At 40.5% G+C, this 16,930-nt stretch overlaps 1 long non-coding RNA gene across 1 annotated transcript in view; it reads right to left on the bottom strand.

The window, feature by feature from the left end:
- Nucleotides 1-16,930, bottom strand: part of LOC137468617 (uncharacterized) — a 154,671-nt gene that overhangs the window by 12,594 nt on the left and 125,147 nt on the right. The window lies entirely within an intron of this gene.

Here is a 16,930-nt window from a genome sequence, read left to right on the forward strand (position 1 = left end):
CTTCTTTTTCTTACAAGTCACCAAAGTGCTCAAGTATTTCAAACAGCTTGACATCTGTATTACATAAGCAGAAAGCAATTCAGCTGCTTGGAGAATACAAAAAACAACTTTGACCTTACACTGGAGTCATGCTTCAAAAGACTGATTATTCATATGATGAAAATTGCTCAAAAACAACTGCTTGGAAATATTCTCAGAAAGAAAATAGATTGATTGTTCTGAGGCAATAATATAATTATGGTATAACAAACTGCATTTTTATTTCATTTCACTCCTAAGGCTTTTTCTTTTTTCACAAAAAGTGCTTCATTTGCTAGTATTTGAAATATTTTATCTTTCAAAATGTTTCCCTTGTTTGCTCAGTGTATTTTTTAGCTTGCTTGAATGTAACTCTTCAAGAAGTTTGAGAGTTGCTGCTAATGGGAGAATTTCAGGCCATGTTGCCCCTCATTAATTCTGACCCCATTACGGCCATATCACTGTAGGGTTACAGATGTCTTATATTGGTAGAAAACACTGTAAAAGTGTCTATTACTATAAAAGTAAATTGTGATTCAGTAAAATTTCAATGTGTCCTTGATATAATACTAAATTACATAAATTCTGGATTTATTTTAGGGTAGTATTTCTTTTCAGGTAATATTTTCTCTCTGGAGGAGGAGGTACAGCCACCTGGCTGAGGGGCTGAGTGGAAGTTCAGGAAATCTGGGTTCAATTTCCAACTCTGCTCCCGGCTTCCCCCACCGTGCTGGGTGGAGAACTCAGGCCCCACTGCTGAAATCTCTCATGGAGATCCCCAACTCCACTGCTGTGAGCAGCTGAGGACTTCACCAGCTCAGATCAAAAGCTGGCTACATGTTAAATGCTGAGGCCATTTCTCCTCAGCTTTCCTCTGGAACCTGTGCATTTCAGGTCTTTTCACCCATGTCCCTCCTGCCCCTGGAGTTTGTTAAATACGTGGGTCCAAGACTGGGCTTCTCTATCCAGGCAAACTGAGGAGTCTGAGCCTTGCCAGTGCCCCTAGAGCAGCACATCTCCCACAGTGTGCTTGGTTCTCACAGCACATTAAAATAAACTGGGCTCAAGAACCTCCAGAAGAATCATCAAGTTTCGAAAACACCCCAAAGGTCATCGAGCCCAACCATTAACCCAACACTGCCAAGCCCACCACTAACCTATGGCCCTCAGCACCACATCAACATGTTTTTGGAACACTTCCAGGGATGGTGATTCCGCAACTCCCCTGGACAGCTCCTTCCAGTGCTTGACAATCCTTTCTGTGAGGGATTTTGTCCTAATCTCCACTCTAAACTTCCCCTGGTCCAGCCTGAGGCCGTTCCCTCTCCTCCTTTCCCTGTTCCCTGGAGCAGAGCCCGACCGCCCTGGCTGTCCCCTCCTGTCAGGAGTTGTGCAGAGCCACAAGGTCCCCCCTGAGCCTCCTCTTCTCCAGGCTGAGCCCCTTTCCAGCTCCTTCAGCCTCTCCTGGTGTTCCAGACTCTTCCCCATCTCTGTTCCCTGCCCTGGACATGCTCCAGCCCCTCCATGTCTCTCCTGGACACAGGATTTGTACAATCAGTCCCCTCACAGCAACTAATACAGTCCATAAGCAAATCTTGTCACTTGGATTACAGGATCTGGTTCATACCCAAATAATGGAGTTCATTTTTTCTTCAAATCCCCCTTTACAGTAGTCCAAAATCTCTCCCAGCAGTATTATTTTTACATAGGTTATTGAAGAAGTCAAATTAAAAAGTTTCTGTGTATTCCACATGAGAGGTTTCTGGAGAAAACCAGTGAGTTTTCTCCAAGTTATCTGTCATTCCCCTCAGTGAAACCATTTCAAACTAGGATTTCCCCTCAGAGATCTGGTCACAGAGCTCTTGACAGTAACATGACATGGCATTAAACCAATTTTAAGAGGTAATTCCTTTAGTGTTTCTGATGTGTATCCTAATTTTATCACTACAGAATCACAGTTCAGTGGGATGCTTCTAGTCAAGCTGGAGCTATTCTTCTTTCTACCTTACATTTTTCAAATAGTTCCTAAACCAAGGGAAGAAATTTCACACCACCAATCAAAATAAGCCACTCAGCAGAAAAGTTTCAATTTCCAGCCCTTAATAAATCACGCAGATTTAAATCAGATTCACAAATTCCACAGAAGTTATGCATTTATATTCTCAATTCCATAACAGAAGTTGCAACTCTGTGGGAAAATCTGCACTCTCTAATAGTTACCTGCTGAACTTAATTTTGGGCAGAACTCATTTTTTTATGTCTGCTGGCCCCTCACTGGAGAAATGTTAACCATGGTACAATATTAACATAAACTCCAGCTCATTCACTTTCGAGCTAAATAAGCAAAACAAACAATTTTCTTCTTTAAATCCAACATTGATTTCTATTTATTACACAGCATATCTTGGTGCTAACAGAGGCCAAGCAAGGACTAGAAAAAGATCAGATATATTAATTGACAGCAGAAGTGTGGGACTGTGAATCTCCTTGAAAACTTCCCTCCACCGAGACACTGCAGTGTCTGTAAGATGTGTGGCATGACCCCATCCTGTGCCAGAGATCATCAGCTCGTTTCCCAGTTTTGGTGCATTTCCTGCATTTTGGTGAGCACTGCTGCCATTTCTGCAGGCTGACACTGCTGGGGCCTTCTCCCCAGAGCCCAAAGGAAGCTGCTCCAAGAGGATTTTTTTTTGCCAGGGATGCTGCAAGCAAAGCCCCACCCTTCCCCTGTGCTGAGGAGGGGGCTGAGGAATGTGATGGATCCATTCCACAGCTGAGGGCTCCCATTTTGCAGGAGAATGTGCTGCGGTCATGTCCCCAAACTGGCTTCCTATCAGAATTTCAAATAAAGCACTGCACTTTTTATCCTCAACCTGGCCAGAAGGGACTTTTTCGTTTCAAAACATTAGAAAACATAAGTGTGTATGTGTGGGTAGAAATAATGGGGAAAAGAAATAACATCTGTGACCTGATACCTGCATGTCAGGAGTGATTGGTGACACTGAGGATGCAGAAACACATGGAGCAATTAATTCAGCGTCTTCCTGATCGCGAGCATCACATTTGCTTTTTCTTCTGTTGATTACAAATGCTGCGTGATTGCTTTTAATCCAAAAGTAATAAATTTGTCCTGACTGCTTAATCTCATCTGTAAATGGAGTTCTTTGGTTTCATCAGCCCCCGATTTATTGCATTTTTGAGATAAAACAGCCAATGTTTGATACTGTTTGGTTTTAGTGTGCTGCATCTTTTTCAATTTCTACTTTTACAATGTTTCTGTTTACTTAAATTCCTTCTGCAGATAGATTAAAACTAGGAAGATTTTTAGAGTTCCAAATCTATTTTTTGCTTTTTAATTTTTTTCTTTCCCCCCACCCCCTAGGTTTTCCACTTGAGGTACATACACAGTATCAAAGACATTTCAGATGGTGCAGCATTAGTTGAACCTCAAGATATGTTTAAACTCTCACTTTGCACTTCTATTGGCCAAATCCAACATTTTGCTCTGCCAGAAAATGCCAGGTGGTAACAGAATAATTTTAGGTACTTTTTTAGCTGTGCACCAGATGGTGATAACACAAGTAATAATACCAAACAAGTATTAGCTTGTTTCTAACCCCTGCCTCCTCATGCTACAGATGCAAAAGGTCATTTATATGAAGCACTCACCATGTGCTGTGCAAAATACAACAGAGATTCCAGCCAAACTGGTCCCTGGAGTGTCCAGGAAGCATCCTGGTGGAAATTCCCCAATGACTGTGGAAAATGCAAGAGAAAAAAAAAAAAAACTCAACAAAACTATTATCAATCTTTTGTGATTATGATTTGGGATGAACCATGTCAATCAACTCCTTTGTAGTGTTATGTCAGTGCATCACTCTTTCAAACAAATGGGACATGATTAAAACAATTAAAGGCTGTGTCTTTATTTAAGCCTTACCTGGCTAGAGGAATAGCTGGTGTGAAACAAAAACCCCCAAAACTATGCAAGTAATGATCTAAAATTAAAAACAAATTATTTCTTCCTCTACCTTCCATTAAAAGGAGTAGTTAGACCTTGCTACTTCCTGTGGAAATAGATAAAACAGAGGTGCCTTCTGTCTTAATTTCCCCATGCATATTTCCAGATCCTGACATTTTCTTTCCCTCAGAAAAATTAGACCTGAAATTATGGCATCTCCATGATGTATTACAAGTCTTAAGAAAGAATTCTGGACTTTCCCAGAAACTGCATTGGAATAAAGTCACCCAAATTGCAATGTCAGATTGCTTTGCTTTTAATTTGAATACAAGAGTGATCCATGAAAAATGCTCCAGAGAAATATTTCCTTGTTCAGCCCCCTCAGCTCCTCCTCCAGGCTTCCTCAGATAATTTCCAGTTTGCTTTTAATGGAAATTCCTTCTGACCCCAATCTTCTGCCTGATGAATTCAACCTATTGCATGTATCAATCATACAAGCCTTTAATCCAATTTGTGGGGGGCTGGGGAGAACAGGAAGAAGCAAATGTATGGAGATCATTGGAATCAGAGTAGTGTGCTTAAAACCCTCCCCCAAATGCTTGAAATTAAGCAGTCTTCTGACTCTGGGAGCTGAGAGGCTTTTTAATATCTTGCTGCTTCTTACCTGCATTGAAGACAGTGCTCAGGGCCTTTTAGACTCATCAAATTATGGGTTATTGCTCTGCTTCCAAGGAGTGCCTGGCAATTTCTCCTCAGTGATGGTGTAGTCAAGGTCTGAGAAGCAAAGAAAGGCCCCTGGCTGATCCCTCCCTGTGTATGCAGAATTTGCATGCCTGCCTGCAGGAGAAGTCCTCCTGCCTGACCTCTGTCCCAGCCAAGAAGGGGGCTAGCTGGCCAGCAACATCATCTTGGGGTGCTAGCACCTCCAAACCTCTCAGTGCTGTCATGGCACAAAAATGGGAAGAGAATAATCCTAAAAGTCACACCTTGAATGTGAAAGCTTTGACCTACAGAGCTGTTAATGCCCTGTCCCATGGCTTCTGTAAGTAATATCTCATATACTTCAAAATAATCAGAGGTTAATTATACTGATAATTGGAATTTCCACTCATAGTCATCTAAGCCCATTTATTTCTGCTGTCATCCTTTTATGGGTTGGGTAAGAAATTCTTACTCACAGAATCCCAGGATGGGTCAGGCTGGAAGGGAGCACAGAGGGTCACTGGTGCCACCTTGCTGCTCAGGCAGGGTCATCCCAGGGCACAGGGCTGTGTCCAGATGGCTCTGGAATATCCCAGGGAGGAGACCCCAGAGCCTCTCTGGGCTCTGCTCAGGGCTGGGCACTGCCCAGGGCAGAAGTTGTGCCTCCTGTGCAGGGGAATTGCTGGGCTCAGCCCCTGCCCGTGGCTCTGGGGCCACTGCTGGGCCCTGGAGCAGAGCCTGGACCCTGCTCTGAGCCTTCCCTTCAAAATCTTCCCCAAGAGTTCCACTGATTTCCTCACTCTTGATTTATTCTATCTCAAGGAGCTGATACTTCTCGAGAGAAGAAAAATACCTTTCAAGCTGATGACTGAGGCAAACTCCCACTTTTATGAGTTGCAACTGGAAAACCTGCCAGATTTCTTGTTAAAATGAAATACTTCCATTTTCCCTCTCTTCATCTGATCATAATCATTTGATTCTTTAAAATTGAAGTGGAAAGGATTTGTTTTCAAAGCAAGTAAAGTTGAACAGGAAAACTAACTGGGCTAACTGCAGCAGTGGCCTTCAGTAGTAGCTTCAGCACACCCCCATCCCCTGGGAACATGATATCTGGAATATTACTTTATTCCAGAATAATCAGTGTGCTTTCAAGGCAAAGTAATTCTTCTTGTGAGGAATAAGGGAGTGGGGGAGGGAGTCTAAGCCACTTTCACTCTGGGTTAGAATTCCTTACCAGCTGTTCCTTGCTGCTCCACACAGAAAAGAAGCCTGGACAAATTTTTTTTTTTTTCTGGGATTCTGAGTGGACAAGGTTTTACCATTAAAGAAGCTGGATAAGAAGTTAAAATTGAAAAGAGAGAAAACACCCAACCTCAACATACATTGCCCTCATACAAAGACTTGTTATCAACAGCAGCAGCTGTTGCCCAAAATTACCACTATTACTTTAGCAATAATCCTGAACCATAAAACCAACCCAAAAAAATCTTTGGAAAAGAAACACATGTATTATTTAAGGCTTAGAAAACACACACCAGTGCCTAGTTTGAGCCAATGTGAGTTTTTGAAGAGTGTGCAAAGCTAGAGGTGCTCACAAAATGTGCTAAAGAACTTTCCTTTCTGTTAGTTTGGAACTGAATCCATGACCACAGCTGTTTCAGAAAAAATTTTGTTTGACTTTAGTTAAAATTGCACACCAATATTTTAATAAATGTAATGGTGTGGAAAGTTTTCAGGAAAATTTATTCTCCCTGTTTTTTCTTCACACTAAAAGTTGCAGTGAAAATAACCCCAAAACCTCTAAACCTTTAAATGCGTGAGAAATGCTTCTGTGAAAATCCTTGGTGAATTTCATGAGGGAAGTAAAATGTACAGATATACTGCAAGAAACCTCGTTGCTGTGCAAGAACAAGGCTTGAAGGAAATGGTTCCTCAGATATAATTTCTCACCCTTCTTGATTCATTGGTGACTTTGAAACTCAAACCTGGTTTTGGCATTATCCTACCATGGAGACTGATTTTCATGGTTTCTCCTGGGAGTCCATTATTCATAGAGGTTCAATTTCAGTGAGTGGTAAAACAATCTCTCTCGTGACAGTCTGTCCTGTCCAAGAGCAAGGAGCCTGCTCAGACACTGAGATGTCCAGGGAAACACCACAGTTAATCAGCAGGACCAGGGAACTAATCGGGTTATGCTGTCTGATCCTATTTTCTAATCACAAGAAATTGTGATGGAAAGAGAACCAGAGCACATGTTCTAATTAATACACTCAGAATTTGCTCTGGAAGGCACTGCAGTAGGGCTAAACATGATGAGATACAAAAGAATCTAGAGTTCAAGGACATATATGAAATATAAGAAATGTATCAAGACTATATTGTGGAAACATCTGTAGCATTTTATTCCCAGAACCCTCCTTTTTTTTTATTGGATGGAAAAAGATGTTGGTTGTGATGATGGTGATGGTGGTGAGAGAGAAGGAAATGAAAAATGGAAGGAGAACCTTCTAAGGTTCTTGATATCTTACCCTGGTTTCAAACTCAGTGTTAACTGTGTAGAGCCATAAAGAGGAATGGGAGTCAAACAGCAAAAAACAGCAAAAATAGGATTTTTGGAGACTGCTGCTAACGCAAAACCTACAGTACCTGGTGCCTCTTGGGGTGTTGCTGAATTTTATCTTGGACTGGTGAGTTGTGGTTTTTAGTTGCCTCTCTGCTTTTCTCTTCTCTGCTCAGCTTGTGCTTGGCTTTGCTGTGTCTTAGGAAAGAAAACATATGATGTCTCAAAGAGAGAACTCAATTCAGTAGCTGAAATAATCTGTAAGTCATTATTAGTAAATCTCTATTGAATATTACAATTGTGCCAGTGTTCACAGAGGTATTAATATGTGAAAATAAAAATAGTGCCTGTCATTCAGGAATCTACAGTTCAATTAAAAGGCAAAGGAGCTGGATTTTCACCTGGAGTTTTAAGTGGCACAGGTAGAAGAAGCAGCTGTAGAAGCACCAGGATCACCCTTGATTTTATAGGCTCCAAAAAGCTGAGGGCTGGTTCTTTTCTTCCCCTATTTAAATGTGGCACAACATTAATGGAATAGGAATTTACAGCCCTGTAACAGTTTACAGCTTCTAAATTGAACCTCCTGACTTTGCCTCAGCAAATGTCTGTCAGTGGCAGGATTTGAATTGCAAACTCTATTCCATTAATTTTTTTTTTCAGTGTAGAATGTGAAAGTGCTGTAAGTGACATTTTAGGGCATATTCCACCAGCTTAGCAAAGATTGAAGAAACAGAGACCGAATAATGTTGGGAGGAAAAGCCAGAGGAAATCCAGATGGACCTTTTACATCCTCAGTTTGGTATAAAAATTGTTGAGAGGAGGTGGGGGATTACACAGTGACACCTGTACAATATAATATGTAAGGTACTGATAAGTTATGAAAGAGCTGTTTTTGAATGACTTTCTTGAGTTTCCCCTTAAAGAGGTCTGTGTTTTGTTACTGCAAAGAGGAAGGTGGGGACAGCTTTATGTATGCTTTTGCCATGTGTATTCCCTGTTTAACTCTTTCTTGAAACACGGGCCAGATGCCAGAGCTTTTCAGGAAGCATTAGGTGAAATTTAATGTCTCCCGAGTTTTAGCACAGTGTGAATAGTTCCTAATGGGTTTCCAAAGAGGGACTATCAAACAATTCCTAAATAAACAAGCTTTGAGCACCGCAGAGCACCCACTGTAGGCAGCAGAGAAGATAACAAGCAGTATCTGCTCAAAGAGCCTGGGCCAGAGGAAAAAAGTGTTCCATTCAAGGGGGGAAGTGGAAATAGATTCTGTGCCACAGGTTGTTTTCCCCCTTCTTTCTGCTCCTTCTGCCTCATCCTTCAGTGCCCTTGTGGGAGCTTCTGGAGGAATATGAGTCCACCAAGTAGGTTAGAGAGAAGGGCTGGGAGAACTGGGATTGTTCAGCCTGGAGAAGAGAAGCTTTGGGGTGACCTAATTGTGGCATTGCAGTGCCTGAAGAAAACCTGCAAGAGAGATGGGGAGAGACTCTTTACAAGAGGCTGGAGGGACAGGACAAGGGGCAACGGCTTCAAACTGACAGAGAGTAGGTTTAGATTGGATATTAGAAGAAAATTCTGCCCGTGGGGGTGATGAGGTCCTGGCACAGGTTGCTCAGAGAAGCTTTGGCTGCCCCTGGATCCTTGGAAGTGCTTAGGGCCAGGCTGGATGTGGCTTTAAGCAACCTGGTTTAGAGAAAAGTGACCCTGCCCATTGCAAGAGGGCTGGAACTGCATTATCCTCACTCCCTTTCAACCTGAACACTTCTGTGATTCTCTGGTTCCTTGTACAAGCACGGAGCAGAACTCCCAGCTCTCTTCATGAGGAGCCCAATGGAACAGAAGCTCAGAAACCAACGGTGTGTTCATCACACAGCCTTAAACTCACCCAAGAGCTCCTGTCCCTGGGAGAACCCGGTTGACAAAGCAGCAATTCTGCACATTTGCAGTTCCTCAGGGATCAATTAAGAGACTATTATACTCTTTACTGCTGCTGCCAGATGAAAACAGCCAGCATCTCCAAGGGAACTTCTTGTAAACCCAAATTGAGCTTAATGAGAAAAGACTTTTGACAAAAGCTGTTAGATGTGAAATGCATTTAGCACTTATCAGGAGCTGTATTCCTGACTTAATGAATTTATAAGTTAAGTCATGCTCCAGTGTTGATGTGAAGGAGACTGAGATCAGTGGCTTTGACAAGATTTGAGGGCACTTGGTACATTGAGCAGGCCAAATTAATGGCATTCACATTAACCTTCATTAAATACATGAGGATGAACCGCCGTAGCCTGGGTTGAGTTGAATTTTAAAGCAGCTTTTTTCTGTTTAATAGATGAGAATACACAATTCTTTTGGAAAAGAGAAGAAAAGAAAAGAAAAGAAAAGAAAAGAAAAGAAAAGAAAAGAAAAGACCACCAAAAAAGGCAAAAACCCCCCAAAAAACAAAAAAAACCCCACCCCACCAAAGTATAGATAAAAGAGAACTGTGGACAAGCCTTAGAAGAATTAGAATTTCTCAGGAAGAATAAGCAGCAGTCAGGTTTGGTCATTCAGGGATACCTTTGTCACCAAGTGAGACAGTCTGTGATCCACCCTTGTGAATTCCAATATCAGTAAATTTTAAGGGCATTGTGTGAATTTGAAGGACATTCTGCAGTCACTAAATCAGAGTGCTGCCAGGTCTGTCTGAATTCTTCCCTTTTGAGCTCTGTTCAACCCAAAAAGGTGGGTAGGGAGAAGGAAGAAGTGACAACTATCTCACCCTACAGATGCAGTGGTCCTGGCTCTGAGTCAGTCTCAGAGACCTGTCAAGACCTTGCTGAAAGTGCTGTCAAGCTTTGTGATCTTCCAAAACAGAGGAGGTGCATTGTGCCCATACCCTCGTGCTGCCACATCTTTAGCACATTTGTAAGTGCAAGCAAAGAGCAGCTGCATTTTGAGAGATTTTAGGGGCAAGCGTTTAGTATAGCTGGAAAAGCCTTTACGCCTCTCCAATGCAGGCACGAGTAACAGGAGGTTGAATTAAAAATACCACACTATTTCTTCCACTGTATGGGAGAATTTTTCACTTCTAAAGCAAAAAGGGGTATCTGGAGATACCCCCAGATATTCTGTCTCCCGAACACCGTGCAATTCCCACAATCCCTGGTACAAAGAGGGCTCCTGCCCAGCCAGCTCCAAAACAGAGGCATTAAAAGATGCAGAGGCCTTAAAAAAGCTGCTGTGTCTGCACATTGAAAAGTTATATCCAAAGGTTCTTTTTTCCCCCCTCTGTTTTTCTCTGTGCTCAAATACACCCAGTTTCTCTCCCATCTCAGCAATCTCACATGTTTGTGTGCCCAACTTCCATGGCAGGCAGGACAAAGGGGGCTGTTATAAACCCAGTCCCAGGCAGCCCTTGCTCACAGGCCTCACACCTATATTTCTTCCATAAATTCCAGTCAAATCTCTATTCTAAGAGGCAACTGCTGAGTTGGCTGCTGGCCTGGAAACCACATTTTCAAATAAAATGCAATAGAGGAGAAAAGAAAACTACTTTTCTTCTTAAGAACAACAAAAGAAAGCTAACTACCGCTGAAAAAACAAAACAAAACAAAACAAAAAAGAAAGGGGGGGGGTGGGGGAGGATTTTAGGTAATGGGTTCAAATTTAAACCAGAGTGAGAAAATAATTCTCCAAAAAGGTTCTTATTTAAAGATCAATGGGACAAGAGCCTCACTAAAGTGGGAGAGCTCCTTAAAGGTAATGGATCCCTGACTATTTGTTCCAGAGGTGAATCAATGTCTCTCTTCAGAACAATTCTCTCTGTACCTGTGAGCTGTAGTGAGGTGGGAAAATCATTCCCCTGTAGCTTCCCCCTCCCAGCCTCGTGTTTTGATTGATTTAGCAGCCACCTGGCCTAAGTGGCAGAAATAGAAGGAGAAACATTTAATTAACATGACAGGAAATGCTCCAAGTGTGCTTGGAAATAGCAGGGATAACATTAACATGTCAGTAAATATTTCATAGATTTACAGTCCTTTCAATTTAGGCTTTTATTGACTTAACAAACAAGGTTATCCCTGTGCTGCCTTTAATCCATTTACAGGTAGTTGGTTTTTTTAATCAAAAATTTGGGTAAGGGTAACAGGAGGCCACTCATTTCACACATGGAGGTATGAGCTGCTCAGGGAACCAGCAAACCCTCACAAGTATTTTGTAAAATATTTCTTATCTAAGGCTGGAATGAATCCCTGATATTTAGATTCTACATCATAGAATCTAAATAAAGATTCTAAATAGAAGGTAATCTAAATCTGTATATTTCCATACATATTTCAATATAAATATTTTTTAAAATAATTTTTATATATCTGATGAACAGAAAAAAAACCAACAAAGGACATGTGAGGAAGTTTGAGTTCTCATTTAATTTTTTTTTTTTTAAAGAAGAGAAAAACCATCTTGTTCATATAAGAAATTTGTTCTTCTGAGTAATGAATCAGCAAATTGTTTTCAACTATTACAGATTTCAACAAAACCAAACCCAGCATTTTAACAGGAAAGAAAAAAGCCTAACACTGTGAACATCTCTTGCTTGGAAAGCCAAGCCTTTGCTGATTTGTATTTCCACCTAATTGCCAAGGCTTCTCTGCTAATCAGAAATATCAAAATTTGCAGTCAATATTTGTTACAAGACAAACACGGAATTTAGAGAAAGCCTAATTATTCAATAGCAGCAATCAAAAAAACAAAGATTGTGGCACATTTACAGAAGATGAAAACATTTCTTCTGGTGTATTAGATAAAAAATTGAGCCAACAACTCCACTGGATTATTTCAAGTATATAAAGTGCTGAGAAAAACCTCCCAGTGCTCCTTGCTGAGCAGGGACAAATTCTGTGGAGGGAAACAAATTTCTCTAGGTTACATCTGAAATGAATCTTAACTCTGTTCTTATCAGACCCTGGTGCCAGCAGGAACAGCTCTGAGGAAAAACACTTGGACACAGCATACCAACACCTCATTTTATGATGCCTTTTCCTGAGGAAAAGCTAAACCAGTTCACTCCATAAGGCCAGCTGAAAGGTACACAGATTATTTTTGTGCAGATGGGGTGCATGGGAAATGAAATATCCATTTGCCAGTGGAAGGGAAAAGTAGGCATGGTAGGATAGAACACTGGAATTACTCAGATTGCTTTCTGATACAACACACAGCCCTGCAAATAACCCATCTTTGGCCTCTGGAAAGGCTCCCTCCAGGAGGATTTGTGTTTATGTTAAAGCTGGCCACAATTATAATAGTAAATGTCTTGGAAGTACACAAGGGTCAGGCTTTACTGCTGATTGGGAAAATCTGTGTTTAGAAATTTGAGCTCTTCCTGAAGTGTTTCATGAAAGGAGTTGCTTTATTAATTGGTTTCTGGCATTTTAGCCACCAGTGTGCAGCAACAGGAGGAGTGGCTGCACAGGTATAGCAGGCACTGGATGCTGAAGTGGTTCAAAGGCTCTAACATGGAACTGGGATCTCCAGCTTCACACCCATGATCATAGCAGAAATCACACCTTCAGCCTCTATCAGCTGCAGAAGCAACAAAATCATATAAACCACGTTTGTTTCCTGAACAGACATTAGTGTTCTCTTAATTATAGAACAAGTTTGGTTTTTTTTTTTTTTGTTTTTTTTTTTTTTTTTTTTTTTTTGAGAAAGAGAGAACTATGAGCTCTGACCCACTGGCCTGGATCAGGAAGCTTTAAATACCTTTAAATGTTCTCTAGTTCTGCTGCCAAGGCCGTGGCCTCCTTTGCAAGGGCCAAATAAAAACTCAAAGTGGATAAATTCTCAAAGAACTGTAAGACTGAAGAAGCTGTTCCTTTTCCAGAAAGGGTAACAAAGGTATCTTTATATATCCTGCTCAAACAACAGGAGCTGTGGGAAGAGGAGGGGGAGCAGGAGCAGAACAAGAGATTTCAGATATTAAGTAGGCCTTTATATATATAGATATACATATATAGAGATATAGATTATATAGACATATATAGATATAAATGATATAGATATATACACACTGATTTGAGGAAGGAAGAAAATGTAGCTCATGAGGGGGAGTTCAAAACAGCAGCTGGTGTTGTCCAGGCTGTTCAAACAGTGCTTGAAGAAGCTCCCTGAAATTCTGATGACAGCTCTTTTTTTGCACCTCAAATCTAAGATATAGGTGACAAAAAACCCCAGGTAGATTTGAAGTATTTTAAAGCTGAAGAAACAGTTCCTGAACTGTTTCTGTGGCCTGTAGATAGCTACATGCCCCCAAAATCCTTGGTGAAAGACTTGTGAGAGGTTGCTGTTCAAAGATGAGGCTTTTTCCTTGTTTCCAAATGCAAAAAATCATTGGGCCTGAAAAATCCATGAAATACATGAAAATCCTCCCCAGTGCTGCAGTTCCGCTGGAGGTCACCCTTGAGGATGGGACCTGATCTTTAGTAGGAAGGGACTGGATACCTGATGGGAATTGAAGCAATCCCTGCATTAAACTGGTGTTTGTACTACAACAACCTGTTCTAAGCAGCATTCCAAGGAAAAAAATCCCTATAAACATTTGTTAGGTGATGGCTTATTTTTATTTTTTCCCTCTGTACTTATAATCACATGAAGCAACCAGAGCTGCAATCTTTTTGATGAACTCCAAATAAAATCTTTATCTTGCTCCTCTGAGTTCCAGCCTAATTTCTCTTCCATAAGGACACTTGCAAGGTCCTGTTTCCATCCCTCTCCATCTTTTAGGTCTTTCTGCCTAACAGCAGTCAGGGCTCCACTGACTCTTGCCAAACTTCCATTTTTTTCTTTTTTTTTTCAGGGAGAATCAAGGAATTTCCACCCTTATTGAGTAAAATCTTATTTCAAAGGGAAATACCAAGAAAATCCAGAACAAAAATATTTGTGAAGTGGTAAACCCACCCCATGCATTAATAGGAGAGTGTGTCCTTGTGTCAATATGTATAAATTGTTCTGAATAGGGGTATGGGGCTTATTTGCAGGATAATATATTTTCATTTTTCAGAGTGTGAAAACAATGAAATAATCACCTTTTGCAATGTAAGCAAGCACTGTGGATTTTGTTCTAACTTCATGTTTTAGCACTTTGCCCTGAAATGTTTAGGAATACATACAAAGTGTACAAATATGATTTTTTTTAACATTAAGGAGGCCTTTATTTATTTTTCAACATATATATATGTTTGTGTGTACGTATGTATATATATATATATATTAAAAAAATAGAAGATGAAGATATGATAACTTTTTTCTCCTAAAGAGTAACGATTTTCACAGTTACAACTTCAATAGTAATATATTTATTCCAAGGTATTCAGCAATAAAGAAGAGCATTTCTGGTCTGCTGTTATGTCCTTGATCTATTTTTTTCCCTAAAGTTTTTTTGATTTATGTTTTGATTAGCTATCCAGTATTCCCTGTTTCTAGCGATTCTTTCATGATTTGTTTTCTTTGTCTGTTGCTCACAAATAGCCTTTGAATTTTTCATTTTGCTTTCCCCCCCCCCTGCATCCAGCAGAATCTTTGCAGATATTGTGTCACAAATGGAGCTGGTAAAACATTCCTGCTCTGGAAGACTCAATTCCTACCTCACTAATTTAGAGGTGGAACTATTTCTGGGGGTGTTATGAGGCTGTGTGCTGAAGAACCTCTTTTCTGTGACTGCAAAGGCACCAACACTGACACAAATGGCCTGCGCAGAGAGGTCTTCCTTACATGGTGAGTTGGTTTTATTGAAATTCTCCCAAAAAATATGTATCTCATTAAGTTGGCCTGCTGATTTTGACATCCAGTTTTCAAATCAGTCAGTGAGGAGTACATACAACTGCTTTATCTTTTTACATCTCATTCAAGGATGTATAATTCCTGTTTCTTCAAGCCTGAAGGTAGGGTAAATGTTGGAGGACTTGGTCCATTTTTCTATCACTTGAAGTGTTTTAAGGAAAGAAGAGTGTGAAAAGTTTTGGAGTCTATGAAGCAAAATGTGCTATTTAAAAAAAAAAAAAAAAATTGTTTTGGTTTGGTTTTTTGTTTGCTTGTTTGTTTTTGTGGTTTTTTTGTTTGGTTTTTTGTGTGTTTGTTTGTTTCTCCAGGGTTGAAACAGAAGAGCATGATTTTAGAAACAAATTATGCTTCTGACCACTAAAAAGCAAATCCCAGGACACCTGAGCAAGTCACTTTCTCTGGTACTTAGGTACGAGGAAAGGAGGTAAAAATTGCACATAAAGAATTCCTATAGAAATGGATTTTGATTGCTGCTGTCAACTTGCTTTTTCTGTAGAAGGCTTTTCATCACTCTCCTCCTACTCTAATGTCGTTCATGGTGGCTGAGCAGAAGATAATTCAGTCAGAAAAAAAAGAAATATAAGCAGTCTTTGGGCAGTATTTCACCTTGTTTATGATAGGACCTACCTGAAAATGGAGATTCTTAGGAAAAAAATTCTAAACCCTTTCTAAAAGAGGGCTTAGAATTGTAAAGAAAATTCTAAACCCTTTCTAAATCTAAGTTATTTCTTTAAAGTTTTATATAATATAAGGGAAGGGACACAGTAATGTTGGTAAAAGAGCTATCATCAGCCCTACCTCCTCTCAGTTCTTGTCTGAGAGGAGTTTGAGATCTGGACCTTATCCTCTAAACCTTGGCTTTCCACATTTGAAATGAGGATTTAATGCCCTTGGAAGGTGTTAGGCTGATGGTGCAAGGAGCAGGGAAATAACCTCAAATAGTGCACGCATCACACCCTTCATAAAAATATCACAGCACGCTGTAAAATTAAATTAGACTCCTTGTTTTGCCCACAGATCAAATACACCACAAGGCAGAGGAATGCAGGGGATTTTTTCTCCACTGCCCTGCAAAAAGAACTTCAACACCAACTCCCAAGACTTCCTCAAAGGCGTGTGGTTAATCCCAGTTGGTCTCCAGACCTCTTTAATAAGCCTGAAAAAAAATTATGTGGTCATAGCCAGTACAAGTTAAGCTGGTGTTTTCTGTGGTGTGACCATCCAAGGGGAATTGGTTTGTACCAGTTTTTCCTCTCCAAGGTGAGAAATCATGAAATGGTGGCATAAAAACATGTGATTCAAAGGCTGATGGGTCCGAAGGAGTGACCTAAAAGGGGATAAGACACCGCAGTGCATAATCAGTAACTTAATCTCAAGAATCACAGCCACTTTGAGGAAAATATTTAGGCAATTGTAATTTTCTCCAGAGTTTCAGTCACAGGGGAAGAACACTAACACTGGCAAAAAAATGCTTTTTTGGGGTTGTTTTTCTATAAGAACATTTGAAAATTAACGCACAACACTTCACTTTACACTGAAAAACAGAAAAAGGCACTGGGTGCTAGGATAAACAGAATTAAAAAAATGAATCCATCATATTTCAGAGGCTGTCACTATGGGGAAGGAATTGGTTACTCCTTAGCAACTGCCTGTATTAAAACATTTATGCCAATAAACCATTTGCACTTCTATTTTTGTTTATAGACTTTAAATGTATTTTTGAATTTTTGTGCCCGCTCTACTCTGGCAATCCCCTGCTAGGGAGGTAAAGGAGGCAGGAACTGTGGTCTAGCCCTAAGCAGGAACTCTGCACACCGAAATCCCTGCCAACTCTCACCCCACATCTCACCCACCTTTCCTTGGAAGGAGCTTTTATA

Source organism: Anomalospiza imberbis, chromosome 2 (assembly GCF_031753505.1).
Source record: "Anomalospiza imberbis isolate Cuckoo-Finch-1a 21T00152 chromosome 2, ASM3175350v1, whole genome shotgun sequence".
NCBI lineage: Eukaryota > Metazoa > Chordata > Aves > Passeriformes > Viduidae > Anomalospiza > Anomalospiza imberbis.